Source organism: Phalangium opilio, unplaced genomic scaffold, assembly GCF_054372755.1.
Source record: "Phalangium opilio isolate 3A_F unplaced genomic scaffold, DU_Popi_V2 ptg000106l_1, whole genome shotgun sequence".
NCBI classification, from domain to species: Eukaryota; Metazoa; Arthropoda; class Arachnida; order Opiliones; family Phalangiidae; genus Phalangium; species Phalangium opilio.
The window spans coordinates 1,981,616-2,009,331 of NW_028324208.1; the positions used below are offsets into that span (position 1 = coordinate 1,981,616).

Here is a 27,716-nt window from a genome sequence, read left to right on the forward strand (position 1 = left end):
GGCTTTGTTAAAAATAGATAAAAATAGAAACGTGTCAATCGTTTGTTAAGAGATATAATGAATGCCGAACAGATAACACGATTTCTAAGATTCACGCCACATTTCATGGGTGATTTATTACCCAAAGAAATTGACAAGTTTCCTTCGTCCATTATAATAAATTTAGACAATCACTACAATGACGGATCTCACTGGGTCAGCGTCTACTTTGATGGCAAGAGACGTGGTTATTATTTTGACTCATTGGCTTTAGGGAACTTTCTCCCCTCGATTAAAGAATTTGTTAAAAGAAATTCTAGAAAATGGTCGTTTAACAAAAGAAGACTACAAAACTTGTCAGGTTCGACATGCGGACTATATTGTATTGCTTATATAATACAGAGAACAAAAAGAAAGAGTCACAAATCATTCATGAAGCAGTTTGGACGAGATGGTTTGAAAAATGACATCATTGTTACAAACATGTTGAAACGCGCCCGTAAAGAATAACTTAATCCTTTTGTTAAAAAATACTCTTTGTAATTTCTTTTGTATCTTTAAAAAATAAATGTGTCACCTTTTTTAATACTGTGTTCTTTTATTTCATATATTAAGGAATGTGGGGGGGGGGTAGGAATGTTTGGAATGTGAGAGGGGAGGTAAAAAAGGGGGGGAAATGTTTGGCAGATGTATAAATCGGATATTCCCATAATCATTTTCATTCCCCATCATGAACTCGGAGCTGCAGAGATATCGTACTTTTTACTCCTGGCCTCAAGACGGAAACTATATAAAAACTTTAAGCAGAGCGGGATTTTATTCCCTACATACCGATGATCTAGTACAGTGCTTCGAATGCGATGGAATATTATTAGCATGGAAACCCGATGATAATCCCTACGAAGAACATTTAAAACATTTCCCCAAATGCAACTTTATTAGAGGTGGGCAAACAAAAAATATACCCTTCAGTTTTGATGAAACAGAAACCTACACCAAAAATATAAATAACGACATTAAAACCGAGGAAGAAACACCAGAAAAACCCATGGAAAACACCGAAGAACTTTATCATACCTTTAAAGTTAAAACTAAAGATCTCGAAAGACTAGTCCTAGAACTCTACGTTAGAAAACAACTTAACGCTTTGTATATCAAAGAACAACTTAATGCCTTGCGTAAGATTTAAAAATAATATTAAAATTTATCTTCTTCCTTACGAAGATAGAAGAAATTATTTTAGAATAAATCAAATACATTTTAATATTAAAACCTATACTTTTAAAGAAAATAAATAACTTTTCACTTTATATTATGGCCTTCATTTTTTTCACTTTATATTATGGTCTTCAATTATATCTTTAAATAATATCCCCACCAAAAAAAGACGAGAGCGTAAAAAAAACACGGCTCCTCCGACTTAACAGCGGCCGCCATCTTGTACGCCATACTGGCTGCATACTCTCTAGTTTTCACTTCAAACCGAATACATTCGGTAGCGGAAACTCAGTAGGTCACGTGATGATTATCGAACGTAAAATGTATAGATGGCGCGTCAATAGTATAGTAATTTGCATACAGCTGTTAACTGTAAACAAAAAAGAAATATGGAGGGCTCCGAGTTTGCTAGTGATATTTTAAGTACGTTGTGTGTGTTTAATTATAGTTTATTGACTTACTTATGCTACAAAAATTATAAGGATGGTATGAAAAGACGTTTCTGGGTTAGAGATATTTTTCGAAAACGGCAACAATTTGGTTACCAACAAACTTTGGTTTCTGAAATGCGACAAATGGATGATGAAAAACATTTTCAGTATGTAAACCTAATGTAATGAAATTTTCAGGTATTTTTTTTCTGACTTTATACAATTTTCTTGCAGATTTTTTCGATTGAACAAAATGGAGTTTGATGAAATTTTAGAATTAATTAGGCCACTCATCCACAAGGCAGATTCGAGGTTTCGTAAATCAGTGTCTCCGGAAGAAAAGTTATCGTTAACTTTACGGTTAGATTTTTGTTTTTTGTTGTCTTAGTTTACAGCTATACTTATATGTAATTTTCTAAAGGTATTTAGCGAGTGGGTATATGCAAATTAGCCTGTCTTTTGCATACAGATTAGGAGCAACTACTGTGAGCAATATTATCAAAGAAACTTGTGAGGCAATATGGACAGTTCTTTCGCCAATTTATTTAAGACTTCCAACCACAGCTAAAGAATGGTTCGCGATAAGTAAAGAATTCCAGAGAGCTTGGAACCTCCCTCATTGTATCGGAGCCCTGGACGGGAAACACATAAACATACGATGCCCAGCTAAAAGTGGTTCGCGATTCTACAACTACAAGGGATATTTTAGTATCATACTTTTGGCACTTTGTGATGCTGAATATAAATTTACAATGGTAGATGTTGGAGCGTTCGGAAGCCAAAGCGATGGCGGGGTATTTTCCCGATCAAAGTTTGGAAGGAAGCTTAACGAAGGATTATTGTCTCTTCCTGATCCATCGTATCTTCCAAATTCAATCCAAGGTTTTCAATATTACATCGCAGCTGACGAAGCTTTCCCCTTAAACAAACATATAATGAGACCCTACCCAAGAAGAGGATTAACATTATCTCAAAGGATTTTTAATTATCGATTATGCCGAGGTCGCCGAGTTATTGAAAATACTTTCGGGATATATGTTGCTCGGTGGCGAATATTTCATAAAACAATTCAAGGGAAACCTGAGAACATTGACAATATTATCAAAGCGACTGTGTGCCTCCATAATTTTATAATTACGAAAGAAGCTTTTAAAAGAGATGAGGAAAAACTGTATTTACCATCCTCAAATTATGTTGATCGAGAGGGAAATGATGGAATGGTTTTGGATGGACTTTGGCGGAAAGAAGTAGGACCTGAAAATGCTATCATACCTTGTGGAAATCTTTATCGTAATAATCGTCACTCAGTTAGTGTTGGTAGAATGAGAGACACATTAGCTAGTTATTTTTGTAATGAAGGCCAAGTTTCATGGCAAATGGATAGAGTAACAAGAGGTTAAAAATGAAAGTTTTTTATTCTTTTTCCAATTCATAAAAAATATTTTCAATTTTATGACGCGCTTCAATTTGATTTCTGGCATCCAATTTTCTAAATCGTCACATTAAACTTGTAAAATAATGATATATTTCGTCCTTGTCATTATTTTTTATTGACGCTATCTGCGTTAACAGGGTCTTCTCTGAGACATCCATCATTTTTTCAAACTTGATGTCTAAAATATCACTTTTCTTTCGTTTCCTCGAAGGCCCAGGATTGTTTTCAGTCATTCCATCACGCGAAGACCCTGGTGTGACAGAATGGGAGGTTTCAGAAGTGTCTGTTTTTGTTTGAGACCCACTGTCTTCATTATCATCTGACAAATTATTTCTAACAATAACAAAATAATATAATTAGGCATAATTATACTTTGTCCTACTGCAACATCGAAAACTTTACAATACAACTGATGAAGGATTCATCATGTTTTCAAATATTATTGTTGCAGTATTAGCACTTTCCTCATCCTGGGTAGAGCTTTCCAAAATGCTAGTCTGCGACTCTGGTAGTTCCATGTTACTTGAGGTTCTTTATAATTAATTTCAAATTATTCGCAAGCAGATCGGTTAAAATAATGTGTTATAAACTTATAGGCCTAGGGCTTACTCCCTGGGTTTGATAGTTGTCTTTAAAAAGGCATCCAGCGTTTTAAATAAAGTCCATTTGGGACAGACAACTTCATCCGCTCCAGCTCCGCTTCGTTTGCTGTCGCAAATGGTTTTCTTCTCTTTAGTGTAGCGGTCTATTATGGCTTTCCAAGTGTTGTATGCCTCAACACCTGTAATATATAGCAATACATTTAGACCAAAGAAATTTAAAATATGTAAAGAGAACGTACCATTAATATGGAAAAGGGCTCCAATTGAGGCCCATCTATCCTCCTTCAATAACGTATCTTTGTAGTCTTTATGACTTAAGTCATATAAATAAGAGTATTTTCTAACTTCTTCTATAAACATTTCTTTATCTACTTTTAATCTTTTTTGGATTCCGTAGCAGCTTTGCTGCCTTTACGAGGGGGCATAGTTTTTCAGAAAGTGCGAAAGCGAATAGCTATTAGCGAGGTTTATCGTGGCCGAGGCCCAAAAATAAAATGGCACCCAGAAAATCCACCAAACTGGGGAATTTGCTGTTGCGCGCGACTCTCTGACGTATTAGAAATCTCGATTTCTCATTGGCTGAACGATGTTTTTTAAGTCGACTATGACGGTAAAAATAGAACACGTTTTAAGTCCGACCGAAACGAAACGAGCGGCAATTCTGTCGAGCCCGACGTAAAATATTTCCGTCGAAACCAGTTACGCCGTGTTTCCGTCGTAATTTTCTGCCGAGTAGAAATCCAGCTTTACCTTACGCCGTCGTCCGGCTGTAGACTGTTCACACTACGACTGAATTTTGAGTTTGGCGGTAGATATTTTTGGGTCACGTGACAGATTAGAGTGGTTCCATAACATTTATTTCGCACTCTGAATTGGTATCTCTGTCCCATTGTCGCTTAGATCGTACAAGAAAGTATATTCTCTAACCTCCTCAATAAAGACTTCCTTATTAACATCTTACCTCTATATACTTCGGACTTCCATTAGATACATTTTTCTTTCTTCGTGGCATGTTTCCGACCAAAAAAATATACATGGCGGCTATCAATCTATCTAGCGTATGCGTGCACTCTTGAAATTTATGACGTAGTCAGTGGGATAAGTTCATTGGCTGAGACACCGGCGTAACGCCGAAAACGACCGAAAGATAGAACACAACTTGCGCCCGGCCGAGCGGAAATTCCGTCGGGCTTGGCGTAAAGATTTTTCGGTCGAACCCCTTTCTGCCGGGTCCCCGTCGTGATTTCCGTCGAGTGCGAGTCTAGCTTAAATGTAGCAGGTGATATATTGTAACACCAGTCCCACTAATGTCAAGTACATTAAACTTGAGCGAGTTGCCTCTGTTTATATCGAGGTAATGTGGTGAAATATTTTTGACTGTGATAAATGAGATGAACTTAAATTGGCATCATTTAATAATAGAGCTATTTCAATTTGGGGGTAAGGAGAGTTTTTGAGGCGGGGTTTCGTCAGTCCCCGCCTAGATGCCTTATTGTGCATGAAATTTAGCACAGAGTTTTACAGTGGCCCACAAGGAGGGAGGGTGACTATGACGATGAAACCGTATATATTGATTATCAGATTGATTCGGATGATGAACCAGATGACGTTTAAAATGTAACATTTTTGTATTTTTATTTGCATTAAATAATAATTTAACGTTAGAAGGTTTCATTGAATGAAGGTGAAATAAAACGTGCCTGCATAGATCTATATCAGTTGAAGTGGGACACGTCACAGTTGGGCCTGCCCATAAAAGGACCCGATTTTCACCCTCCCTCCATGCGGGCCACTTTAGAACTCTAATCTAAATTTCGCGCACAATAAAGCACCTAGGCGGGGACTGGCGAAACCCTGCCTCAAAAACCCTCCTTACCCCCGAATTGAAATAGCTCTATTATTAAATGATGCCGATTTAAGTTCATTTCATTTATCACAGTCAAAAGTATTTCACCACATTACCTCGAAAACTCGCTCAAACAAGGTAAGTTTAAAGAACTTGACATCAGTGGGGCTGATTTTTCATTATATCACCTGCTACATTTAAGCTAGACTCGCACTCGACGGAAATCACGACGGAGACCCGGTAGAAAAAGGTTCGACCGAAAAATCTTTACGCCGAGCCCGACAGAATTTCCGCTCGGCCGGGCGCAAGTTGTGTTCTATTTTTCGGTCGTGTTCGGCGTTACGCCTGTGTCTCAGCCAATGAAATTATCCCAATGACTACGTCATAAATTTCAAGAGTGCACGCATACGCTAGATAGAGTGATAGCCGCCATGTATTTTTTTTTCGTCGGAAACATGCCACGAAGAAAGAAAAATGTATCTAATGGAAGTCCGAAGTATATAGAGGTAAGATGTTAATAAGGAAGTCTTTATTGAGGAGGTTAGAAAATATACTTTCTTGTACGATCTAAGCGACAATGGGACAGAGATACCAATTCAGAGTGCGAAACAAATGTTATGGAAACCACTCTAATCTGTCACGTGACTCAAAAATATCTACGGCCAAACTCAAAATTCAGTCGTAGTGTGAACAGTCTACAGCCGGACGACGGCGTAAGGTAATATTTCTACCGTATGCTGCGTGATTTGCGCCGGTTTCTTTTCGGTCGAGTGGGAATCTAGCTTTATGAGGCACGAAGTTGTCATAGTCTGACGCAAGAATCAGGCCGTCAGATTAAACCCAAGCCGCGTATTTTCCAGTCAGATTTTATGTTCTGTTATTTAGCACGACCAGATCTATCAAACAACACCGGATTCATACATGTACCTCATGAGGTAAGAATTCATACCTAATTCGACAATTTTAACCTCCGTCCGATTTATTGATGGCCCCCTTTGATGACGTCAGATTTCATATATTTGGAATCGCCATTTCCAGTTCAATCATTTGCCACCTTTTTTATTCATGTACCTCATGAGGTAAGAAATCATACCTTATTATGGTCAAACATGACCCCGCCCCCTCAAATGCCCCAGCTGTGACGCGTAAGACGGCCAAATCTATTATTGAGCATCAAAACTGAACTCATTCCAATGGTCAGACCTTTTGTACTGTATGAGGTAAGATCCAGGCCACTGGCTCTTGGTCTAATATGCTTGAGAGTCTCAGCCCCAGACTTAGTGTACACACCCTCCTGCAACTTAATAGTATTAAGTCGATATGTGTTGTCGAACGCTAGGAGCTTTATGACCCTAGCCGTGGCAGGGACATTGGAGACTTGCTCACAGAAGGTCCGCCAAGAGTCCTTCTTAGCATCTCTAAAGGCCCTGTTGTAGGTATTAAGGGACTGCCTGTAACCAGTCCAGTCACCCGTGCGCTTGGCTTTGTTAAAGAGCCTGCGCGTGTATTTCCGAAGCCGGCTGAGATCCGCGTTCCACCAAGGGACAAGCCTCGAGCGGTTAACGGTTTTGAGTGGGCAGTTCCGGTGATACGACTCAATGATAGAGCGCTGTAAGTCACCAGCAGCCCTATCAAGATCCTATCAAGTTTAAGAGTGTGACCCCCTCTTCCTTAGCGTAAGATTAGGTCTTCCCTTTAGCCGGCCCAATTGGTCCGTTTTGGATTGCGTATCTCCGTCCCCGCCGGGACAGAGGTAGTCGCGACAGTAAAGCAGATGTGCCTATGATCTGACAGAGACGGCTCATTAGACACATGCCAGTTAGACACGGAGGACACGAGGTTTTCCGGGGCTAGCGTGAGGTCAATGACCTCCCTTCTATTAGAAGTAACAAAAGTAGGTTCATTGTTTTGATTAAGAATATAGAGTTTACAACCAACTAAATATTCTAGTAAATCATCCCCTATCCTGTTGCAGTCAGAACTGCCCCACGTGATGTGATGAGCATTGGCGTCACAGCCCATGATTAATTTGTCCCCTCTCTTTTCACATTGATTGACCAAATTGATCACCTCAATTGTCGGGAGAGAGTCCGCGTCGTGGGCAAAGTATGCAGAGGCAGCCGTGATAGTCATCTTGGCATGCCCAGTGGCCAGGACTAGCTTCACGGCCGCCGTGTCCTGGGACGTGTACAGCGGTAGAGAGATGCAAAAAAGATCCCTCCAAACCAGAATACACGCCCTAGGTCTAGCAGCAGTATGGTCATGATGGAAAGGAGAAACCGGGTTAGACCGCGGAGGAAAACTCCTTTTAACAAGCGCAGAGAGAACTTGCAAACTCTACGCAGAAGGATTTGTTCCCGGATTTTCACCCGGTGGCACAGTCCAGGATCGAACCCGGGATCCTCTTGCTGCGAGGCGAAAGCGCTAACCGCTACGCCACCCCATTCTCATATTAATGAGACGACGGGGCATGTAAAACTAAAAACCGATGCCTCTGGTGATAAAAAATATCTTCAAGACCCACGAATCATTAGCAGCCATCTTGGGGTACAAAGATCATCTCAATATACAAGGGTTGAGCGATAGACCAGCCAGGTTAAACTACCACGTACCATCTCAATTATATATTTATTGCGACCTGGTCGAAGGGGAAATTGTCAGTAACATCCACGCCCCCCTCTTACGTATTATACCCATCGAAGACAAGAAACACGTGGATACCGTGTGCCTTACTTTTGTCTGACTCTATTACGTCCCTTTGTCAAAACATTATATCAGCGAGGTTGGCATTTATATAAAGGATCACATGGGTGAACCGGCTTTATTTCAGTTTGGACTGTTGCACTGTAAAGTTCATTTAAGATGCGCAAGTCAAACGCGTTAGATAACAAAAGATGTGTCTACACGGATTATTATACCCAACAAGCGATGTCAGGTGGTGGTGGTCTTTGTTTTTACGTCGGAAAACAAGGACAACACGGTCATGGACAAAATGGACACGGTATAGGCTCGTTCTTGAAATCTTTCGGAAGATACGTATCACCTTTCTTAATTAAAGCTGCAAAGTTCCTTGGTAAACAGCTTCTGGGCACATCTTCAGAGATTATAAACGATGTCGCCTCTGGAAAGGATCTGAAAACTTCCGCTAAAAGAAGGTTCATCGAAACGCTGGATCATGTACAACGACAATACGGTAGAGGGGGTGCCAAACAAAAGAAAAGACTAGCTAAAAAGAAAAAAATACCAAAGAGAAAGAAATCTATAAAACAAAACAACACAAACAAATTTAAATCAGATAAACGTAAATTCTCGTTCAAAACGGTTCGCGATATTTTCTCTCCCTAAAAAATGACCGAAGCTTGCAGTACTGGTTTCGATATTCTCGCTACCCCTCCCCTTCAAACAGTCATCGAAAATTCCAAATGGGTTCCGTATCAACCTTTGACGTCCTCGAAAGGCGACCAACCTATTGAATTTGAAGTAACGTCTAGCGGTAGCGAATACAGTGGATACAGCCTTAACAATGCTGTACACCAGAACTAAAATTGTAAATGAAGATGGAACCGCTTTAACAGCCACTGATGCGGTTGGACCCGTAAATAATTTCCAACACAGTCAATTTGAGCGTGTCGATTTGGAGCTGGGCGATTGCGCCTAAGACCGCTCTGCCATCCTGACGTGGGTTTATGCAATTTGGACGTTTTATGAATTACATCTCTAACAGTTAATTTCTTAAACCATATCGTGTCAGAAGTGGGATTCGAACCCACGCCCTACTACGAGGACCAGAATACACAGATTCACCTCGTGAACGAAGGAAAGTAAGACCTTTGGGTCAGGCGCCTTAGACCGCTTGGCCATCCTGACGTGGTTGTACGTAATTTAGACGTTTTATAAATTACATCTCTTCCAGGTAATTTCATAAAACATATCGTGTCAGAAGTGGGATTCGAACCCACGCCCTCATACGAGGACCAGAATACACAGATTCACCTCGTGAACGAAGTCCCTTGAGTCTGGCACCTTAGACCGGTCGGCCATTCTGACGTGCTTGTTCGCAATTTGGACGTTTTATAAATTATATCTCTAACAGTTAATTTCATAAAACATATCATGTCAGAACTGGGATTCGAACCCTAGCCCTCAAACGAGGACCAGAATACAAAGATTCACCTCGTGAACGAAGGAAATTTAGTCCCTTGAGTCTGGCGCCTTAGACCGCTCGGCCATCCTGACGTGGGTTTATGCAATTTGGACGTTTTATGAATTACATCTCTAACAGTTAATTTCTTAAAACATATCGTGTCAGAAGTGGAATTCGAACCCACGCCCTCATACGAGGACCAGAATACACATATTCACCTTGTGAACGAAGAAAACTAAGTCCCTTGAGTTTGCCGCCTTAGATAGCTCGGCCATCCTGACGTGGTTTTATGCAATTTGGACGTTTTATAAATTACATCTCTAACAGTTAATTTCTTAAAACATATCGTGTCAGAAGTGGGATTCGAACCCACGCCCTCATACGAGGACCAGAATACACAGATTCACCTCGTGAACGAAGGAAACCAAGTCCCTTGAGTCTGGCGCCTTAGACCGCTCGGCCATCCTGACGTGGTTTTTTGCAATTTGGACGTTTTATAAATTACATCTCTAACAGCTAATTTCTAAAAACATATCGTGTCAGAACTGGGATTCGAACCCACGCCCTCATACGAGGACCAGAATACACAGATTCACCTCGTGAACGAAGGAAACCAAGTCCCTTGAGTCTGGCGCCTTAGACCGCTCGGCCATCCTGACGTTGTTTTATGCTATTTGGACGTTTTACAAATTACATCTCTAACAGTTAATTTCATAAAACATATCATGTCAGAAGTGGGATTCGAACCCACGCCCTCATACGAGGACCAGAATACACAGATTCACCTCGTGAACGAAGGAAACTAAGTCCCTTGAGTTTGGCGCCTTAGACCGGTCGGTAATCCTCACATAGTTTTATGCAATTTGGACGTTTTATAAATTACATCTCTTCCATTTAATTTCATAAAACATATCGTGTCAGAAGTGGGATTCGAACCCACGCCCTAGTACGAGGACCAGAATACACAGATTCACCTCGTGAACGAAGGAAACTAAGTACTTTAAGTCTTGCGCCTTAGACCGCTCGGCCATCCTGACGTGGTTTTTGAAATTTTTACGTTTTATAAATTACATCTCTAGCAGCTAATTTCTAAAAACATATCGTGTCAGAAGTGGGATTCGAACCCACGCCCTCATACGAGGACCAGAATACACAGATTCACATCATGAACGAAGGAAACTAAGTCCCTTGAGTTTGGCGCCTTAGATCGCTCGGCCATCCTGACGTGGTTTTATGCAATTTGGACGTTTTATGAATTACATCTCTAACAGTTAATTTCTTAAAACATATCGTGTCAGAACTGGGATTCGAACTTACGCCATCATACGAGGACCAGAATACACAGATTCAACTCGTGAACTAAGGAAACTTAAGTCCCTTGAGTCTGGCGCCTTAGACCGCTCGGCCATCCCGACGTGGTTGTACGTAATTTGGACCTTTTAAAAATTACATCTATTCCAGTAAATTTCATAAAACATATCGTGTCAGAAATGGGATTCGAACCCACGCACACATACGAGGACCAGAATACACAGATTCACCTCGCGAACGAAGGAAAGTAAGACCCTTGGGTCAGGCGCCTTAGACCGCTTGGCCATCCTGACGTGGTTGTACGTAATCTAGACGTTTTATAAATTACATCTCTTCCAGGTAATTTCATAAAACATATCGTGTCTGAGGTGGGATTCGAACCCACGCCCTCATACGAGGACCAGAATACACAGATTCACCTCGTGAACGAAGGAAACCAAGTCCCTTGAGTCTGGCGCCTTAGACCGCTCGGCCATCCTGACGTGGTTTTATGCAATTTGGACGTTTTATAAATTACATCTCTAACAGTTAATTTCATAAAACATATCATGTCAGAAGTGGGATTCGAACCCACGCCCTCATACGAGGACCAGAATACACAGATTCACCTCGTGAACGAAGGAAACTAAGTCCCTTGAGTTTGGCGCCTTAGACCGGTCGGTAATCCTGACATAGTTTTATGCAATTTGGACGTTTTATAAATTACATCTATTCCAGTAAATTTCATAAAACATATCGTGTCAGAAATGGGATTCGAACCCACGCCCTCATACGAGGACCAGAATACACAGATTCACCTCGTGAACGAAGGAAACCAAGTCCCTTGAGTCTGGCGCCTTAGACCGCTCGGCAATCCTGACGTGATTTTTTGCAATTTGGACGTTTTATAAATTATATCTCTAACAGTTAATTTCATAAAACACATCGTGTCAGAAGTGGGATTCGAACCCTCGCCCTCATACGAGGACCAGAATACACAGATTCACCTCGTGAACGTAGGAAAACAAGTCCCTTGAGTCTGGCGCCTTAGACCGCTCGGTCATGGTTTTATGCAATTTGGGGGTTTCATAAATTACATCTCTTCCAGTTAATTTCATAAAACATATCGTGTCAGAAGTGGGATTCGCACCCACGCCCTCATACGAGGACCAGAATACACAGATTCACATCATGAACGAAGAAAACTAAGTTCCTTGAGTTGGGCGCCTTAGACCGATCGACCATCCTGACGTGGTTTTATGCAATTTGGACGTTTTATGAATTACATCTCTAACAGCTAATTTCTGAAAACATATCGTGTCAGAAGTGGGATTCGAACCCACGCCCTCATACGAGGACCAGAAAACACAGATTCACATCATGAACGAAGGAAACTAAGTCCCTTGAGTTTGGCGCCTTAGATCGCTCGGCCATCCTGACGTGGTTTTATGCAATTTGGACGTTTTATGAATTACATCTCTAACAGTTAATTTCTTAAAACATAACGTGTCAGAACTGGGATTCGAACTTACGCCCTCATACGAGGACCAGAATACACAGATTCACCTCGCGAACGAAGGAAAGTAAGACCCTTGGGTCAGGCGCCTTAGACCGCTTGGCCATCCTGACCTGGTTGTACGTAATCTAGACGTTTTATAAATTACATCTCTTCCATTTAATTTCATAAAACATACCGTGTCAGAAGTGGGATTCGAACCCACGCCCTCATACGAGGACCAGAATACACAGATTCACCTCGTGAACGAAGGAAACTAAGTCCCTTAAGTCTGGCGCCTTAGACCGCTCGGCCATCCTGACATAGTTTTATGCAATTTGGACGTTTTATAAATTACATCTATTCCAGTAAATTTCATAAAACATATCGTGACAGAAATGGGATTCGAACCCACGCCCTCATACGAGGACCAGAATACACAGATTCACCTCGTGAACGAAGGAAACTAAGTTCCTTGAGTTGGGCGCCTTAGACCGATCGGCCATCCTGACGTGGTTTTATGCAATTTGGACGTTTTATGAATTACATCTCTAACAGCTAATTTCTGAAAACATATCGTGTCAGAACTGGGATTCGAACTTACGCCCTCATACGAGGACCAGAATACACAGATTCAACTCGTGAACGAAGGAAACCAAGTCTCTTGAGTCTGGCGCCTTAGACCGCTCGGCCATCCTGAAGTGATTTTTTGCAATTTGGACGTTTTATAAATTATATCTCTAACAGTTTATTTCATAAAACACATCGTGTCAGAAGTGGGATTCGAACCCTCGCCCTCATACGAGGACCAGAATACACAGATTCACCTCGTGAACGTAGGAAACCAAGTCCCTTGAGTCTGGCGCCTTAGACCGCTCGGTCATGGTTAAGCAATTTGGAGGTTTCATAAATTATATCTCTTCCAGTTAATTTCATAAAACATATCGTGTCAGAAGTGGGATTCGCACCCACGCCCTCATACGAGGACCAGAATACACAGATTCACATCATGAACGAAGAAAACTAAGTTCCTTGAGTTGGGCGCCTTAGACCGATCGGCCATCCTGACGTGGTTTTATGCAATTTGGACGTTTTATGTATTACATCTCTAACAGCTAATTTCTGAAAACATATCGTGTCAGAAGTGGGATTCGAACCCACGCCCTCATACGAGGACCAGAATACACAGATTCACATCATGAACGAAGGAAACTAAGTCCCTTGAGTTTGGCGCCTTAGATCGCTCGGCCATCCTGACCTGGTTGTACGTAATCTAGACGTTTTATAAATTACATCTCTTCCATTTAATTTCATAAAACATACCGTGTCAGAAGTGGGATTCGAACCCACGCCCTCATACGAGGACCAGAATACACAGATTCACCTCGTGAACGAAGGAAACTAAGTCCCTTGAGTCTGGCGCCTTAGACCGCTCGGCCATCCTGACGTGGTTGTACGTAATCTAGACGTTTTATAAATTACATCTCTTCCAGGTAATTTCATAAAACATATCGTGTCAGAAGTGGGATTCGAACCCTCGCCCTCATACGAGGACCAGAATACAAAGATTCACCTCGTGAACGAAGGATACTAAGCCCCTTGAGTCTGGCGCCTTAGACCGCTCTGCCATCCTGACGTGGTTTTATGCAATTTGGAGGTTTCATAAATTACATCTCTTCCAGTTAATTTCATAAAACATATCGTGTCAGAAGTGAGATTCGAACCCACGCCCTCATACGAGGACCAGAATACACAGATTCACATCATGAACGAAGAAAACTAAGTCCCTTGAGTTGGGCGCCTTAGACCGATCGGCCATCCTGACGTGGTTTTATGCAATTTGGACGTTTTATGAATGACATCTCTAACAGCTAATTTCTAAAAACATATCGTGTCAGAAGTGGGATTCGAACCCACGCCCTCATACGAGGACCAGAATACACAGATTCAACTCGTGAACGAAGGAAACTTAAGTCCCTTGAGTCTGGCGCCTTAGACCGCTCGGCCATCCCGACTTGGTTGTACGTCATTTGGACCGTTTAAAAATTACATCTATTCCAGTAAATTTCATAAAACATATCGTGTCAGAAATGGGATTCGAACCCACGCACACATACGAGGACCAGAATACACATATTCACCTCGCGAACGAAGGAAAGTAAGACCCTTGGGTCAGGCGCCTTAGACCGCTTGGCCATCCTGACGTGGTTGTACGTAATCTAGACGTTTTATAAATTACATCTCTTCCAGGTAATTTCATAAAACATATCGTGTCAGAAGTGGGATTCGAACCCACGCCCTCTTACGAGGACCAGAATACACAGATTCACCTCGTGAACGAAGGAAACCAAGCTTCTTGAGTTTGGCGCCTTAGACCGGTCGGTAATCCTGACATAGTGTTATGCAATTTGGACGTTTTATAATTTACATCTCTTCCATTTAATTTCATAAAACTTATCGTGTCAGAAGTGGGATTCGAACCCACGCCCTACTACGAGGACCAGAATACACAGATTCACCTCGTGAACGAAGGAAACTAAGTACCTTGAGTCTTGCGCCTTAGACCGCTCGGCCATCCTGACGTGGTTGTTTGCAATTTGGACGTTTTATAAATTACATCTCTAACAGCTAATTTCTAAAAACATATCATGTCAGAAGTGGGATTCAAACCCACGCCCTCATACGAGGACCAGAATACACAGATTCACATCATGAACGAAGGAAACTAAGTCCCTTGAGACTGGCGCCTTAGACCGCTCGGCCATCCTGACGTGGTTGTACGTAATCTAGACGTTATTGTACGTAATCTAGACGTTTTATAAATTACATCTCTTCCAGGTAATTTCATAAAACATATCGTGTCAGAAGTGGGATTCGAACCCTCGCCCTCATACGAGGACCAGAATACAAAGATTCACCTCGTGAACGAAGGATACTAAGACCCTTGAGTCTGGCGCCTTAGACCGCTCGGCCATCCTGACGTGGTTTTATGCAATTTGGAGGTTTCATAAATTACATCTCTTCCAGTTAATTTCATAAAACATATCGTGTCAGAAGTGGGATTCGAACCCACGCCCTCATACGAGGACCAGAATACACAGATTCACATCATGAACGAAGGAAACTAAGTCCCTTGAGTTTGGCGCCTTAGATCGCTCGGCCATCCTGACGTGGTTTTATGCAATTTGGACGTTTTATGAATTACATCTCTAACAGCTAATTTCTGAAAACATATCGTGTCAGAAGTGGGATTAGAACCCACGCCCTCATACGAGGACCAGAATACACAGATTCACATCATGAACGAAGGAAACTAAGTCCCTTGAGTTTGGCGCCTTAGATTGCTCGGCCATCCTGACCTGGTTGTACGTAATCTAGACGTTTTATAAATTACATCTCTTCCATTTAATTTCATAAAACATACCGTGTCAGAAGTGGGATTCGAACCCACGCCCTCATACGAGGACCTGAATACACAGATTCACCTCGTGAACGAAGGAAACTAAGTCCCTTGAGTCTGGCGCCTTAGACCGCTCGGCCATCCTGACGTGGTTGTACGTAATCTAGACGTTTTATAAATTACATCTCTTCCAGGTAATTTCATAAAACATATCGTGTCAGAAGTGGGATTCGAACCCTCGCCCTCATACGAGGACCAGAATACAAAGATTCACCTCGTGAACGAAGGATACTAAGCCCCTTGAGTCTGGCGCCTTAGACCGCTCTGCCATCCTGACGTGGTTTTATGCAATTTGGAGGTTTCATAAATTACATCTCTTCCAGTTAATTTCATAAAACATATCGTGTCAGAAGTGAGATTCGAACCCACGCCCTCATACGAGGACCAGAATACACAGATTCACATCATGAACGAAGGAAACTAAGTCCCTTGAGTTTGGCGCCTTAGATCGCTCGGCCATCCTGACGTGGTATTATGCAATTTGGACGTTTTATGAATTACATCTCTAACAGTTAATTTCTTAAACATATCGTGTCAGGACTGGGATTCGAACCCACGCCCTCACACGAGGACCAGAATACACAGATTCAACTCGTGAACGAAGGAAACTTAAGTCCCTTGAGTCTGGCGCCTTAGACCGCTCGGCCATCCCGACTTGGTTGTACGTCATTTGGACCGTTTAAAAATTACATCTATTCCAGTAAATTTCATAAAACATATCGTGTCAGAAATGGGATTCGAACCCACGCACACATACGAGGACCAGAATACACATATTCACCTCGCGAACGAAGGAAAGTAAGACCCTTGGGTCAGGCGCCTTAGACCGCTTGGCCATCCTGACGTGGTTGTACGTAATCTAGACGTTTTATAAATTACATCTCTTCCAGGTAATTTCATAAAACATATCGTGTCAGAAGTGGGATTCGAACCCACGCCCTCTTACGAGGACCAGAATACACAGATTCACCTCGTGAACGAAGGAAACCAAGCTTCTTGAGTTTGGCGCCTTAGACCGGTCGGTAATCCTGACATATTGTTATGCAATTTGGACGTTTTATAATTTACATCTCTTCCATTTAATTTCATAAAACTTATCGTGTCAGAAGTGGGATTCGAACCCACGCCCTACTACGAGGACCAGAATACACAGATTCACCTCGTGAACGAAGGAAACTAAGTACCTTGAGTCTTGCGCCTTAGACCGCTCGGCCATCCTGACGTGGTTGTTTGCAATTTGGACGTTTTATAAATTACATCTCTAACAGCTAATTTCTAAAAACATATCATGTCAGAAGTGGGATTCAAACCCACGCCCTCATACGAGGACCAGAATACACAGATTCACATCATGAACGAAGGAAACTAAGTCCCTTGAGTCTGGCGCCTTAGACCGCTTGGCCATCCTGACGTGGTTGTACGTAATCTAGACGTTTTTGTACGTAATCTAGACGTTTTATAAATTACATCTCTTCCAGGTAATTTCATTAAACATATCGTGTCAGAAGTGGGATTCGAACCCTCGCCCTCATACGAGGACCAGAATACAAAGATTCACCTCGTGAACGAAGGATACTAAGCCCCTTGAGTCTGGCGCCTTAGACCGCTCTGCCATCCTGACGTGGTTTTATGCAATTTGGAGGTTTCATAAATTACATCTCTTCCAGTTAATTTCATAAAACATATCGTGTCAGAAGTGAGATTCGAACCCACGCCCTCATACGAGGACCAGAATACACAGATTCACATCATGAACGAAGGAAACTAAGTCCCTTGAGTTTGGCGCCTTAGATCGCTCGGCCATCCTGACGTGGTATTATGCAATTTGGACGTTTTATGAATTACATCTCTAACAGTTAATTTCTTAAACATATCGTGTCAGGACTGGGATTCGAACCCACGCCCTCACACGAGGACCAGAATACACAGATTCAACTCGTGAACGAAGGAAACTTAAGTCCCTTGAGTCTGGCGCCTTAGACCGCTCGGCCATCCCGACTTTGTTGTACGTCATTTGGACCGTTTAAAAATTACATCTATTCCAGTAAATTTCATAAAACATATCGTGTCAGAAATGGGATTCGAACCCACGCACACATACGAGGACCAGAATACACATATTCACCTCGCGAACGAAGGAAAGTAAGACCCTTGGGTCAGGCGCCTTAGACCGCTTGGCCATCCTGACGTGGTTGTACGTAATCTAGACGTTTTATAAATTACATCTCTTCCAGGTAATTTCATAAAACATATCGTGTCAGAAGTGGGATTCGAACCCACGCCCTCTTACGAGGACCAGAATACACAGATTCACCTCGTGAACGAAGGAAACCAAGCTTCTTGAGTTTGGCGCCTTAGACCGGTCGGTAATCCTGACATATTGTTATGCAATTTGGACGTTTTATAATTTACATCTCTTCCATTTAATTTCATAAAACTTATCGTGTCAGAAGTGGGATTCGAACCCACGCCCTACTACGAGGACCAGAATACACAGATTCACCTCGTGAACGAAGGAAACTAAGTACCTTGAGTCTTGCGCCTTAGACCGCTCGGCCATCCTGACGTGGTTGTTTGCAATTTGGACGTTTTATAAATTACATCTCTAACAGCTAATTTCTAAAAACATATCATGTCAGAAGTGGGATTCAAACCCACGCCCTCATACGAGGACCAGAATACACAGATTCACATCATGAACGAAGGAAACTAAGTCCCTTGAGTCTGGCGCCTTAGACCGCTTGGCCATCCTGACGTGGTTGTACGTAATCTAGACGTTTTTGTACGTAATCTAGACGTTTTATAAATTACATCTCTTCCAGGTAATTTCATTAAACATATCGTGTCAGAAGTGGGATTCGAACCCACGCCCTCATACGAGGACCAGTATACACAGATTCACATCATGAACGAAGGAAACTAAGTCCCTTGAGTTTGACGCCTTAGATCGCTCGGCCATCCTGAAGTGGTTTTATGCAATTTGGACGTTTTATAAATTACATCTCTAACAGTTAATTTCATAAAACTTATCGTGTCAGAAGTGGGATTCGAACCCACGCACTACTACGAGTACCAGAATACACAGATTCACCTCGTGAACGAAGGAAAGTAAGTACCTTGAGTCTTGCGCCTTAGACCGCTCGGCCATCCTGACGTGGTTGTTTGCAATTTGGACGTTTTATAAATTACATCTCTAACAGCTAATTTCTAAAAGCATATCATGTCAGAAGTGGGATTCGAACCCACGCCCTCATACGAGGACCAGAATACACAGATTCACATCATGAACGAAGGAAACTAAGTCCCTTGAGTCTGGCGCCTTAGACCGCTCGGCCATCCTGACGTGGTTGTACGTAGTCTAGACGTTTTTGTACGTAATCTAGACGTTTTATAAATTACATCTCTTCCAGGTAATTTCATAAAACATATCGTGTCAGAAGTGGGATTCGAACCCTCGCCCTCATACGAGGACCAGAATACAAAGATTCAACTCGTGAACGAAGGAAACTTAAGTCCCTTGAGTCTGGCGCCTTAGACCGCTCGGCCATCCCGACTGGTTGTACGTCATTTGGACCGTTTAAAAATTACATCTATTCCAGTAAATTTCATAAAACATATCGTGTCAGAAATGGGATTCGAACCCACGCACACATACGAGGACCAGAATACACATATTCACCTCGCGAACGAAGGAAAGTAAGACCCTTGGGTCAGGCGCCTTAGACCGCTTGGCCATCCTGACGTGGTTGTACGTAATCTAGACGTTTTTGTACGTAATCTAGACGTTTTATAAATTGCATCTCTTCCAGGTAATTTCATAAAACATATCGTGTCAGAAGTGGGATTCGAACCCTCGCCCTCATACGAGGACCAGAATACAAAGATTCACCTCGTGAACGAAGGATACTAAGACCCTTGAGTCTGGCGCCTTAGACCGCTCGGCCATCCTGACGTGGTTTTATGCAATTTGGAGGTTTCATAAATTACATCTCTTCCAGTTAATTTCATAAAACATATCGTGTCAGAAGTGGGATTCGAACCCACGCCCTCATACGAGGACCAGAATACACAGATTCACATCATGAACGAAGGAAACTAAGTCCCTTGAGTTTGGCGCCTTAGATCGCTCGGCCATCCTGACGTGGTTTTATGCAATTTGGACGTTTTATGAATTACATCTCTAACAGCTAATTTCTGAAAACATATCGTGTCAGAAGTGGGATTAGAACCCACGCCCTCATACGAGGACCAGAATACACAGATTCACATCATGAACGAAGGAAACTAAGTCCCTTGAGTTTGGCGCCTTAGATTGCTCGGCCATCCTGACCTGGTTGTACGTAATCTAGACGTTTTATAAATTACATCTCTTCCATTTAATTTCATAAAACATACCGTGTCAGAAGTGGGATTCGAACCCACGCCCTCATACGAGGACCAGAATACACAGATTCACCTCGTGAACGAAGGAAACTAAGTCCCTTGAGTCTGGCGCCTTAGACCGCTCGGCCATCCTGACGTGGTTGTACGTAATCTAGACGTTTTATAAATTACATCTCTTCCAGGTAATTTCATAAAACATATCGTGTCAGAAGTGGGATTCGAACCCTCGCCCTCATACGAGGACCAGAATACAAAGATTCACCTCGTGAACGAAGGATACTAAGCCCCTTGAGTCTGGCGCCTTAGACCGCTCTGCCATCCTGACGTGGTTTTATGCAATTTGGAGGTTTCATAAATTACATCTCTTCCAGTTAATTTCATAAAACATATCGTGTCAGAAGTGAGATTCGAACCCACGCCCTCATACGAGGACCAGAATACACAGATTCACATCATGAACGAAGGAAACTAAGTCCCTTGAGTTTGGCGCCTTAGATCGCTCGGCCATCCTGACGTGGTATTATGCAATTTGGACGTTTTATGAATTACATCTCTAACAGTTAATTTCTTAAACATATCGTGTCAGGACTGGGATTCGAACCCACGCCCTCACACGAGGACCAGAATACACAGATTCAACTCGTGAACGAAGGAAACTTAAGTCCCTTGAGTCTGGCGCCTTAGACCGCTCGGCCATCCCGACTTGGTTGTACGTCATTTGGACCGTTTAAAAATTACATCTATTCCAGTAAATTTCATAAAACATATCGTGTCAGAAATGGGATTCGAACCCACGCACACATACGAGGACCAGAATACACATATTCACCTCGCGAACGAAGGAAAGTAAGACCCTTGGGTCAGGCGCCTTAGACCGCTTGGCCATCCTGACGTGGTTGTACGTAATCTAGACGTTTTATAAATTACATCTCTTCCAGGTAATTTCATAAAACATATCGTGTCAGAAGTGGGATTCGAACCCACGCCCTCTTACGAGGACCAGAATACACAGATTCACCTCGTGAACGAAGGAAACCAAGCTTCTTGAGTTTGGCGCCTTAGACCGGTCGGTAATCCTGACATATTGTTATGCAATTTGGACGTTTTATAATTTACATCTCTTCCATTTAATTTCATAAAACTTATCGTGTCAGAAGTGGGATTCGAACCCACGCCCTACTACGAGGACCAGAATACACAGATTCACCTCGTGAACGAAGGAAACTAAGTACCTTGAGTCTTGCGCCTTAGACCGCTCGGCCATCCTGACGTGGTTGTTTGCAATTTGGACGTTTTATAAATTACATCTCTAACAGCTAATTTCTAAAAACATATCATGTCAGAAGTGGGATTCAAACCCACGCCCTCATACGAGGACCAGAATACACAGATTCACATCATGAACGAAGGAAACTAAGTCCCTTGAGTCTGGCGCCTTAGACCGCTTGGCCATCCTGACGTGGTTGTACGTAATCTAGACGTTTTTGTACGTAATCTAGACGTTTTATAAATTACATCTCTTCCAGGTAATTTCATTAAACATATCGTGTCAGAAGTGGGATTCGAACCCTCGCCCTCATACGAGGACCAGAATACAAAGATTCACCTCGTGAACGAAGGATACTAAGCCCCTTGAGTCTGGCGCCTTAGACCGCTCTGCCATCCTGACGTGGTTTTATGCAATTTGGAGGTTTCATAAATTACATCTCTTCCAGTTAATTTCATAAAACATATCGTGTCAGAAGTGAGATTCGAACCCACGCCCTCATACGAGGACCAGAATACACAGATTCACATCATGAACGAAGGAAACTAAGTCCCTTGAGTTTGGCGCCTTAGATCGCTCGGCCATCCTGACGTGGTATTATGCAATTTGGACGTTTTATGAATTACATCTCTAACAGTTAATTTCTTAAACATATCGTGTCAGGACTGGGATTCGAACCCACGCCCTCACACGAGGACCAGAATACACAGATTCAACTCGTGAACGAAGGAAACTTAAGTCCCTTGAGTCTGGCGCCTTAGACCGCTCGGCCATCCCGACTTGGTTGTACGTCATTTGGACCGTTTAAAAATTACATCTATTCCAGTAAATTTCATAAAACATATCGTGTCAGAAATGGGATTCGAACCCACGCACACATACGAGGACCAGAATACACATATTCACCTCGCGAACGAAGGAAAGTAAGACCCTTGGGTCAGGCGCCTTAGACCGCTTGGCCATCCTGACGTGGTTGTACGTAATCTAGACGTTTTATAAATTACATCTCTTCCAGGTAATTTCATAAAACATATCGTGTCAGAAGTGGGATTCGAACCCACGCCCTCTTACGAGGACCAGAATACACAGATTCACCTCGTGAACGAAGGAAACCAAGCTTCTTGAGTTTGGCGCCTTAGACCGGTCGGTAATCCTGACATATTGTTATGCAATTTGGACGTTTTATAATTTACATCTCTTCCATTTAATTTCATAAAACTTATCGTGTCAGAAGTGGGATTCGAACCCACGCCCTACTACGAGGACCAGAATACACAGATTCACCTCGTGAACGAAGGAAACTAAGTACCTTGAGTCTTGCGCCTTAGACCGCTCGGCCATCCTGACGTGGTTGTTTGCAATTTGGACGTTTTATAAATTACATCTCTAACAGCTAATTTCTAAAAACATATCATGTCAGAAGTGGGATTCAAACCCACGCCCTCATACGAGGACCAGAATACACAGATTCACATCATGAACGAAGGAAACTAAGTCCCTTGAGTCTGGCGCCTTAGACCGCTTGGCCATCCTGACGTGGTTGTACGTAATCTAGACGTTTTTGTACGTAATCTAGACGTTTTATAAATTACATCTCTTCCAGGTAATTTCATTAAACATATCGTGTCAGAAGTGGGATTCGAACCCACGCCCTCATACGAGGACCAGTATACACAGATTCACATCATGAACGAAGGAAACTAAGTCCCTTGAGTTTGACGCCTTAGATCGCTCGGCCATCCTGAAGTGGTTTTATGCAATTTGGACGTTTTATAAATTACATCTCTAACAGTTAATTTCATAAAACTTATCGTGTCAGAAGTGGGATTCGAACCCACGCACTACTACGAGTACCAGAATACACAGATTCACCTCGTGAACGAAGGAAAGTAAGTACCTTGAGTCTTGCGCCTTAGACCGCTCGGCCATCCTGACGTGGTTGTTTGCAATTTGGACGTTTTATAAATTACATCTCTAACAGCTAATTTCTAAAAGCATATCATGTCAGAAGTGGGATTCGAACCCACGCCCTCATACGAGGACCAGAATACACAGATTCACATCATGAACGAAGGAAACTAAGTCCCTTGAGTCTGGCGCCTTAGACCGCTCGGCCATCCTGACGTGGTTGTACGTAGTCTAGACGTTTTTGTACGTAATCTAGACGTTTTATAAATTACATCTCTTCCAGGTAATTTCATAAAACATATCGTGTCAGAAGTGGGATTCGAACCCTCGCCCTCATACGAGGACCAGAATACAAAGATTCAACTCGTGAACGAAGGAAACTTAAGTCCCTTGAGTCTGGCGCCTTAGACCGCTCGGCCATCCCGACTGGTTGTACGTCATTTGGACCGTTTAAAAATTACATCTATTCCAGTAAATTTCATAAAACATATCGTGTCAGAAATGGGATTCGAACCCACGCACACATACGAGGACCAGAATACACATATTCACCTCGCGAACGAAGGAAAGTAAGACCCTTGGGTCAGGCGCCTTAGACCGCTTGGCCATCCTGACGTGGTTGTACGTAATCTAGACGTTTTTGTACGTAATCTAGACGTTTTATAAATTGCATCTCTTCCAGGTAATTTCATAAAACATATCGTGTCAGAAGTGGGATTCGAACCCTCGCCCTCATACGAGGACCAGAATACAAAGATTCACCTCGTGAACGAAGGATACTAAGACCCTTGAGTCTGGCGCCTTAGACCGCTCGGCCATCCTGACGTGGTTTTATGCAATATGGAGGTTTCATAAATTACATCTCTTCCAGTTAATTTCATAAAACATATCGTGTCAGAAGTGGGATTCGAACCCACGCCCTCATACGAGGACCAGAATACACAGATTCACCTCCTGAACGAAGGAAACCAAGTCCCTTGAGTCTGGCGCCTTAGATCGCTCGGCCATCCTGACGTGGTTTTATGCAATTTGGACGTTTTATAAATTACATCTCTAACAGTTAATTTCTTAAAACATATCGTGTCAGAAGTGGGATTCGAACCCACGCCCTCATACGAGGACCAGAATACACAGATTCACCTCCTGAACGAAGGAAACCAAGTCCCTTGAGTCTGGCGCCTTAGATCGCTCGGCCATCGTGACGTGGTTTTATGCAATTTGGACGTTTTATAAATTACATCTCTAACAGCTAATTTCTAAAAACATATCGTGTCAGAACTGGGATTCGAACTTACGCCCTCATACGAGGACCAGAATACACAGATTCAACTCGTGAACGAAGGAAACTTAAGTCCCTTGAGTCTGGCGCCTTAGACCGCTCCGCCATCCCGACGTGGTTGTACGTAATTTGGACCTTTTAAAAATTACATCTATTCCAGTAAATTTCATAAAACATATCGTGTCAAAAATGGGATTCGAACCCACGCACACATACGAGGACCAGAATACACAGATTCACCTCGCGAACGAAGGAAAGTAAGACCCTTGGGTCAGGCGCCTTAGACCGCTTGGCCATCCTGACGTGGTTGTACGTAATCTAGACGTTTTTGTACGTAATCTAGACGTTTTATAAATTACATCTCTTCCAGGTAATTTCATTAAACATATCGTGTCAGAAGTGGGATTCGAACCCACGCCCTCATACGAGGACCAGAATACACAGATTCACCTCCTGAACGAAGGAAACCAAGTCCCTTGAGTCTGGCGCCTTAGATCGCTCGGCCATCCTGACGTGGTTTTATGCAATTTGGACGTTTTATAAATTACATCTCTAACAGTTAATTTCATAAAACTTATCGTGTCAGAAGTGGGATTCGAACCCACGCCCTACTACGAGGACCAGAATACACAGATTCACCTCGTGAACGAAGGAAACTAAGTACCTTGAGTCTTGCGCCTTAGACCGCTCGGCCATCCTGACGTAGTTGTTTGCAATTTGGACGTTTTATAAATTACATCTCTAACAGCTAATTTCTAAAAACATATCATGTTAGAAGTGGGATTCGAACCCACGCCCTCATACGAGGACCAGAATACACAGATTCACATCATGAACGAAGGAAACTAAGTCCCTTGAGTCTGGCGCCTTAGACCGCTCGGCCATCCTGACGTGGTTGTACGTAATCTAGACGTTTTTGTACGTAATCTAGACGTTTTATAAATTACATCTCTTCCAGGTAATTTCATAAAACATATCGTGTCAGAAGTGGGATTCGAACCCTCGCCCTCATACGAGGACCAGAATACAAAGATTCACCTCGTGAACGAAGGATACTAAGACCCTTGAGTCTGGCGCCTTAGACCGCTCGGCCATCCTGACGTGGTTTTATGCAAATTGGAGGTTTCATAAATTACATCTCTTCCAGTTAATTTCATAAAACATATCGTGTCAGAAGTGGGATTCGAACCCACGCCCTCATACGAGGACCAGAATACACAGATTCACCTCCTGAACGAAGGAAACCAAGTCCCTTGAGTCTGGCGCCTTAGATCGCTCGGCCATCCTGACGTGGTTTTATGCAATTTGGACGTTTTATAAATTACATCTCTAACAGTTAATTTCTTAAAACATATCGTGTCAGAAGTGGGATTCGAACCCACGCCCTCATACGAGGACCAGAATACACAGATTCACCTCCTGAACGAAGGAAACCAAGTCCCTTGAGTCTGGCGCCTTAGATCGCTCGGCCATCCTGACGTGGTTTTATGCAATTTGGACCTTTTAAAAATTACATCTATTCCAGTAAATTTCATAAAACATATCGTGTCAGAAATGGGATTCGAACCCACGCACACATACGAGGACCAGAATACACAGATTCACCTCGCGAACGAAGGACAGTAAGACCCTTGGGTCAGCCGCCTTAGACCGCTTGGCCATCCTGACGTGGTTTTATGCAATTTGGACGTTTTATAAATTACATCTCTAACAGTTAATTTCATAAAACTTATCGTGTCAGAAGTGGGATTCGAACCCTCGCCCTCATACGAGGACCAGAATACAAAGATTCACCTCGTGAACGAAGGATACTAAGACCCTTGAGTCTGGCGCCTTAGACCGCTCGGCCATCCTGACGTGGTTTTATGCAATTTGGAGGTTTCATAAATTACATCTCTTCCAGTTAATTTCATAAAACATATCGTGTCAGAAGTGGGATTCGAACCCACGCCCTCATACGAGGACCAGAATACACAGATTCACATCATGAACGAAGGAAACTAAGTCCCTTGAGTTTGGCGCCTTAGATCGCTCGGCCATCCTGACGTGGTTTTATGCAATTTGGACGTTTCATGAATTACATCTCTAACAGTTAATTTCTTAAACATATCGTGTCAGAACTGGGATTCGAACCCACGCCCTCACACGAGGACCAGAATACACAGATTCAACTCGTGAACGAAGGAAACTTAAGTCCCTTGAGTCTGGCGCCTTAGACCGCTCGGCCATCCCGACTGGTTGTACGTCATTTGGACCGTTTAAAAATTACATCTATTCCAGTAAATTTCATAAAACATATCGTGTCAGAAATGGGATTCGAACCCACGCACACATACGAGGACCAGAATACACATATTCACCTCGCGAACGAAGGAAAGTAAGACCCTTGGGTCAGGCGCCTTAGACCGCTTGGCCATCCTGACGTGGTTATACGTAATCTAGACGTTTTTGTACGTAATCTAGACGTTTTATAAATTGCATCTCTTCCAGGTAATTTCATAAAACATATCGTGTCAGAAGTGGGATTCGAACCCACGCCCTCATACGAGGACCAGAATACACAGATTCACATCATGAACGAAGGAAACTAAGTCCCTTGAGTTTGACGCCTTAGATCGCTCGGCCATCCTGACGTGGTTTTATGCAATTTGGACGTTTTATAAATTACATCTCTAACAGTTAATTTCTTAAAACATATCGTGTCAGAAGTGGGATTCGAACCCACGCCCTCATACGAGGACCAGAATACACAGATTCACCTCCTGAACGAAGGAAACCAAGTCCCTTGAGTCTGGCGCCTTAGATCGCTCGGCCATCCTGACGTGGTTTTATGCAATTTGGACGTTTTATAAATTACATCTCTAACAGTTAATTTCTTAAAACATATCGTGTCAGAAGTGGGATTCGAACCCACGCCCTCATACGAGGACCAGAATACACAGATTCACCTCCTGAACGAAGGAAACCAAGTCCCTTGAG

General features: G+C 42.6%; 1 long non-coding RNA gene and 7 other non-coding genes across 8 annotated transcripts; 1 reads left to right on the top strand and 7 right to left on the bottom strand.

The window, feature by feature from the left end:
• The first annotated feature begins 1,638 nt into the window (after positions 1 to 1,638).
• LOC149623889 (uncharacterized) lies at positions 1,639 to 2,163 on the top strand. The gene is made up of 3 exons (XR_016374620.1): positions 1,639 to 1,795; positions 1,863 to 1,988; positions 2,050 to 2,163. It is a non-coding gene; the product is annotated as an uncharacterized LOC149623889 (long non-coding RNA).
• Positions 2,164 to 10,003: 7,840 nt separating this feature from the next.
• Positions 10,004 to 10,125, bottom strand: TRNAL-CAA (transfer RNA leucine (anticodon CAA)). Its single transcript has 2 exons — positions 10,088 to 10,125; positions 10,004 to 10,049 (listed from the first exon to the last, which is right to left on the bottom strand). It is a non-coding gene; the product is annotated as a tRNA-Leu (tRNA).
• A 2,516-nt stretch (positions 10,126 to 12,641) lies between these two features.
• On the bottom strand, positions 12,642 to 12,763 carry TRNAL-UAA (transfer RNA leucine (anticodon UAA)). The gene is made up of 2 exons: positions 12,726 to 12,763; positions 12,642 to 12,687 (listed from the first exon to the last, which is right to left on the bottom strand). It is a non-coding gene; the product is annotated as a tRNA-Leu (tRNA).
• A 1,002-nt stretch (positions 12,764 to 13,765) lies between these two features.
• Positions 13,766 to 13,887, bottom strand: TRNAL-CAA (transfer RNA leucine (anticodon CAA)). The gene is made up of 2 exons: positions 13,850 to 13,887; positions 13,766 to 13,811 (listed from the first exon to the last, which is right to left on the bottom strand). It is a non-coding gene; the product is annotated as a tRNA-Leu (tRNA).
• Positions 13,888 to 14,332: 445 nt separating this feature from the next.
• On the bottom strand, positions 14,333 to 14,455 carry TRNAL-CAA (transfer RNA leucine (anticodon CAA)). Its single transcript has 2 exons — positions 14,418 to 14,455; positions 14,333 to 14,378 (listed from the first exon to the last, which is right to left on the bottom strand). It is a non-coding gene; the product is annotated as a tRNA-Leu (tRNA).
• Positions 14,456 to 19,121: 4,666 nt separating this feature from the next.
• On the bottom strand, positions 19,122 to 19,243 carry TRNAL-CAA (transfer RNA leucine (anticodon CAA)). The gene is made up of 2 exons: positions 19,206 to 19,243; positions 19,122 to 19,167 (listed from the first exon to the last, which is right to left on the bottom strand). It is a non-coding gene; the product is annotated as a tRNA-Leu (tRNA).
• Positions 19,244 to 20,297: 1,054 nt separating this feature from the next.
• TRNAL-CAA (transfer RNA leucine (anticodon CAA)) lies at positions 20,298 to 20,419 on the bottom strand. Its single transcript has 2 exons — positions 20,382 to 20,419; positions 20,298 to 20,343 (listed from the first exon to the last, which is right to left on the bottom strand). It is a non-coding gene; the product is annotated as a tRNA-Leu (tRNA).
• Positions 20,420 to 23,552: 3,133 nt separating this feature from the next.
• Positions 23,553 to 23,674, bottom strand: TRNAL-CAA (transfer RNA leucine (anticodon CAA)). Its single transcript has 2 exons — positions 23,637 to 23,674; positions 23,553 to 23,598 (listed from the first exon to the last, which is right to left on the bottom strand). It is a non-coding gene; the product is annotated as a tRNA-Leu (tRNA).
• Between the last annotated feature and the right edge of the window lie 4,042 nt (positions 23,675 to 27,716).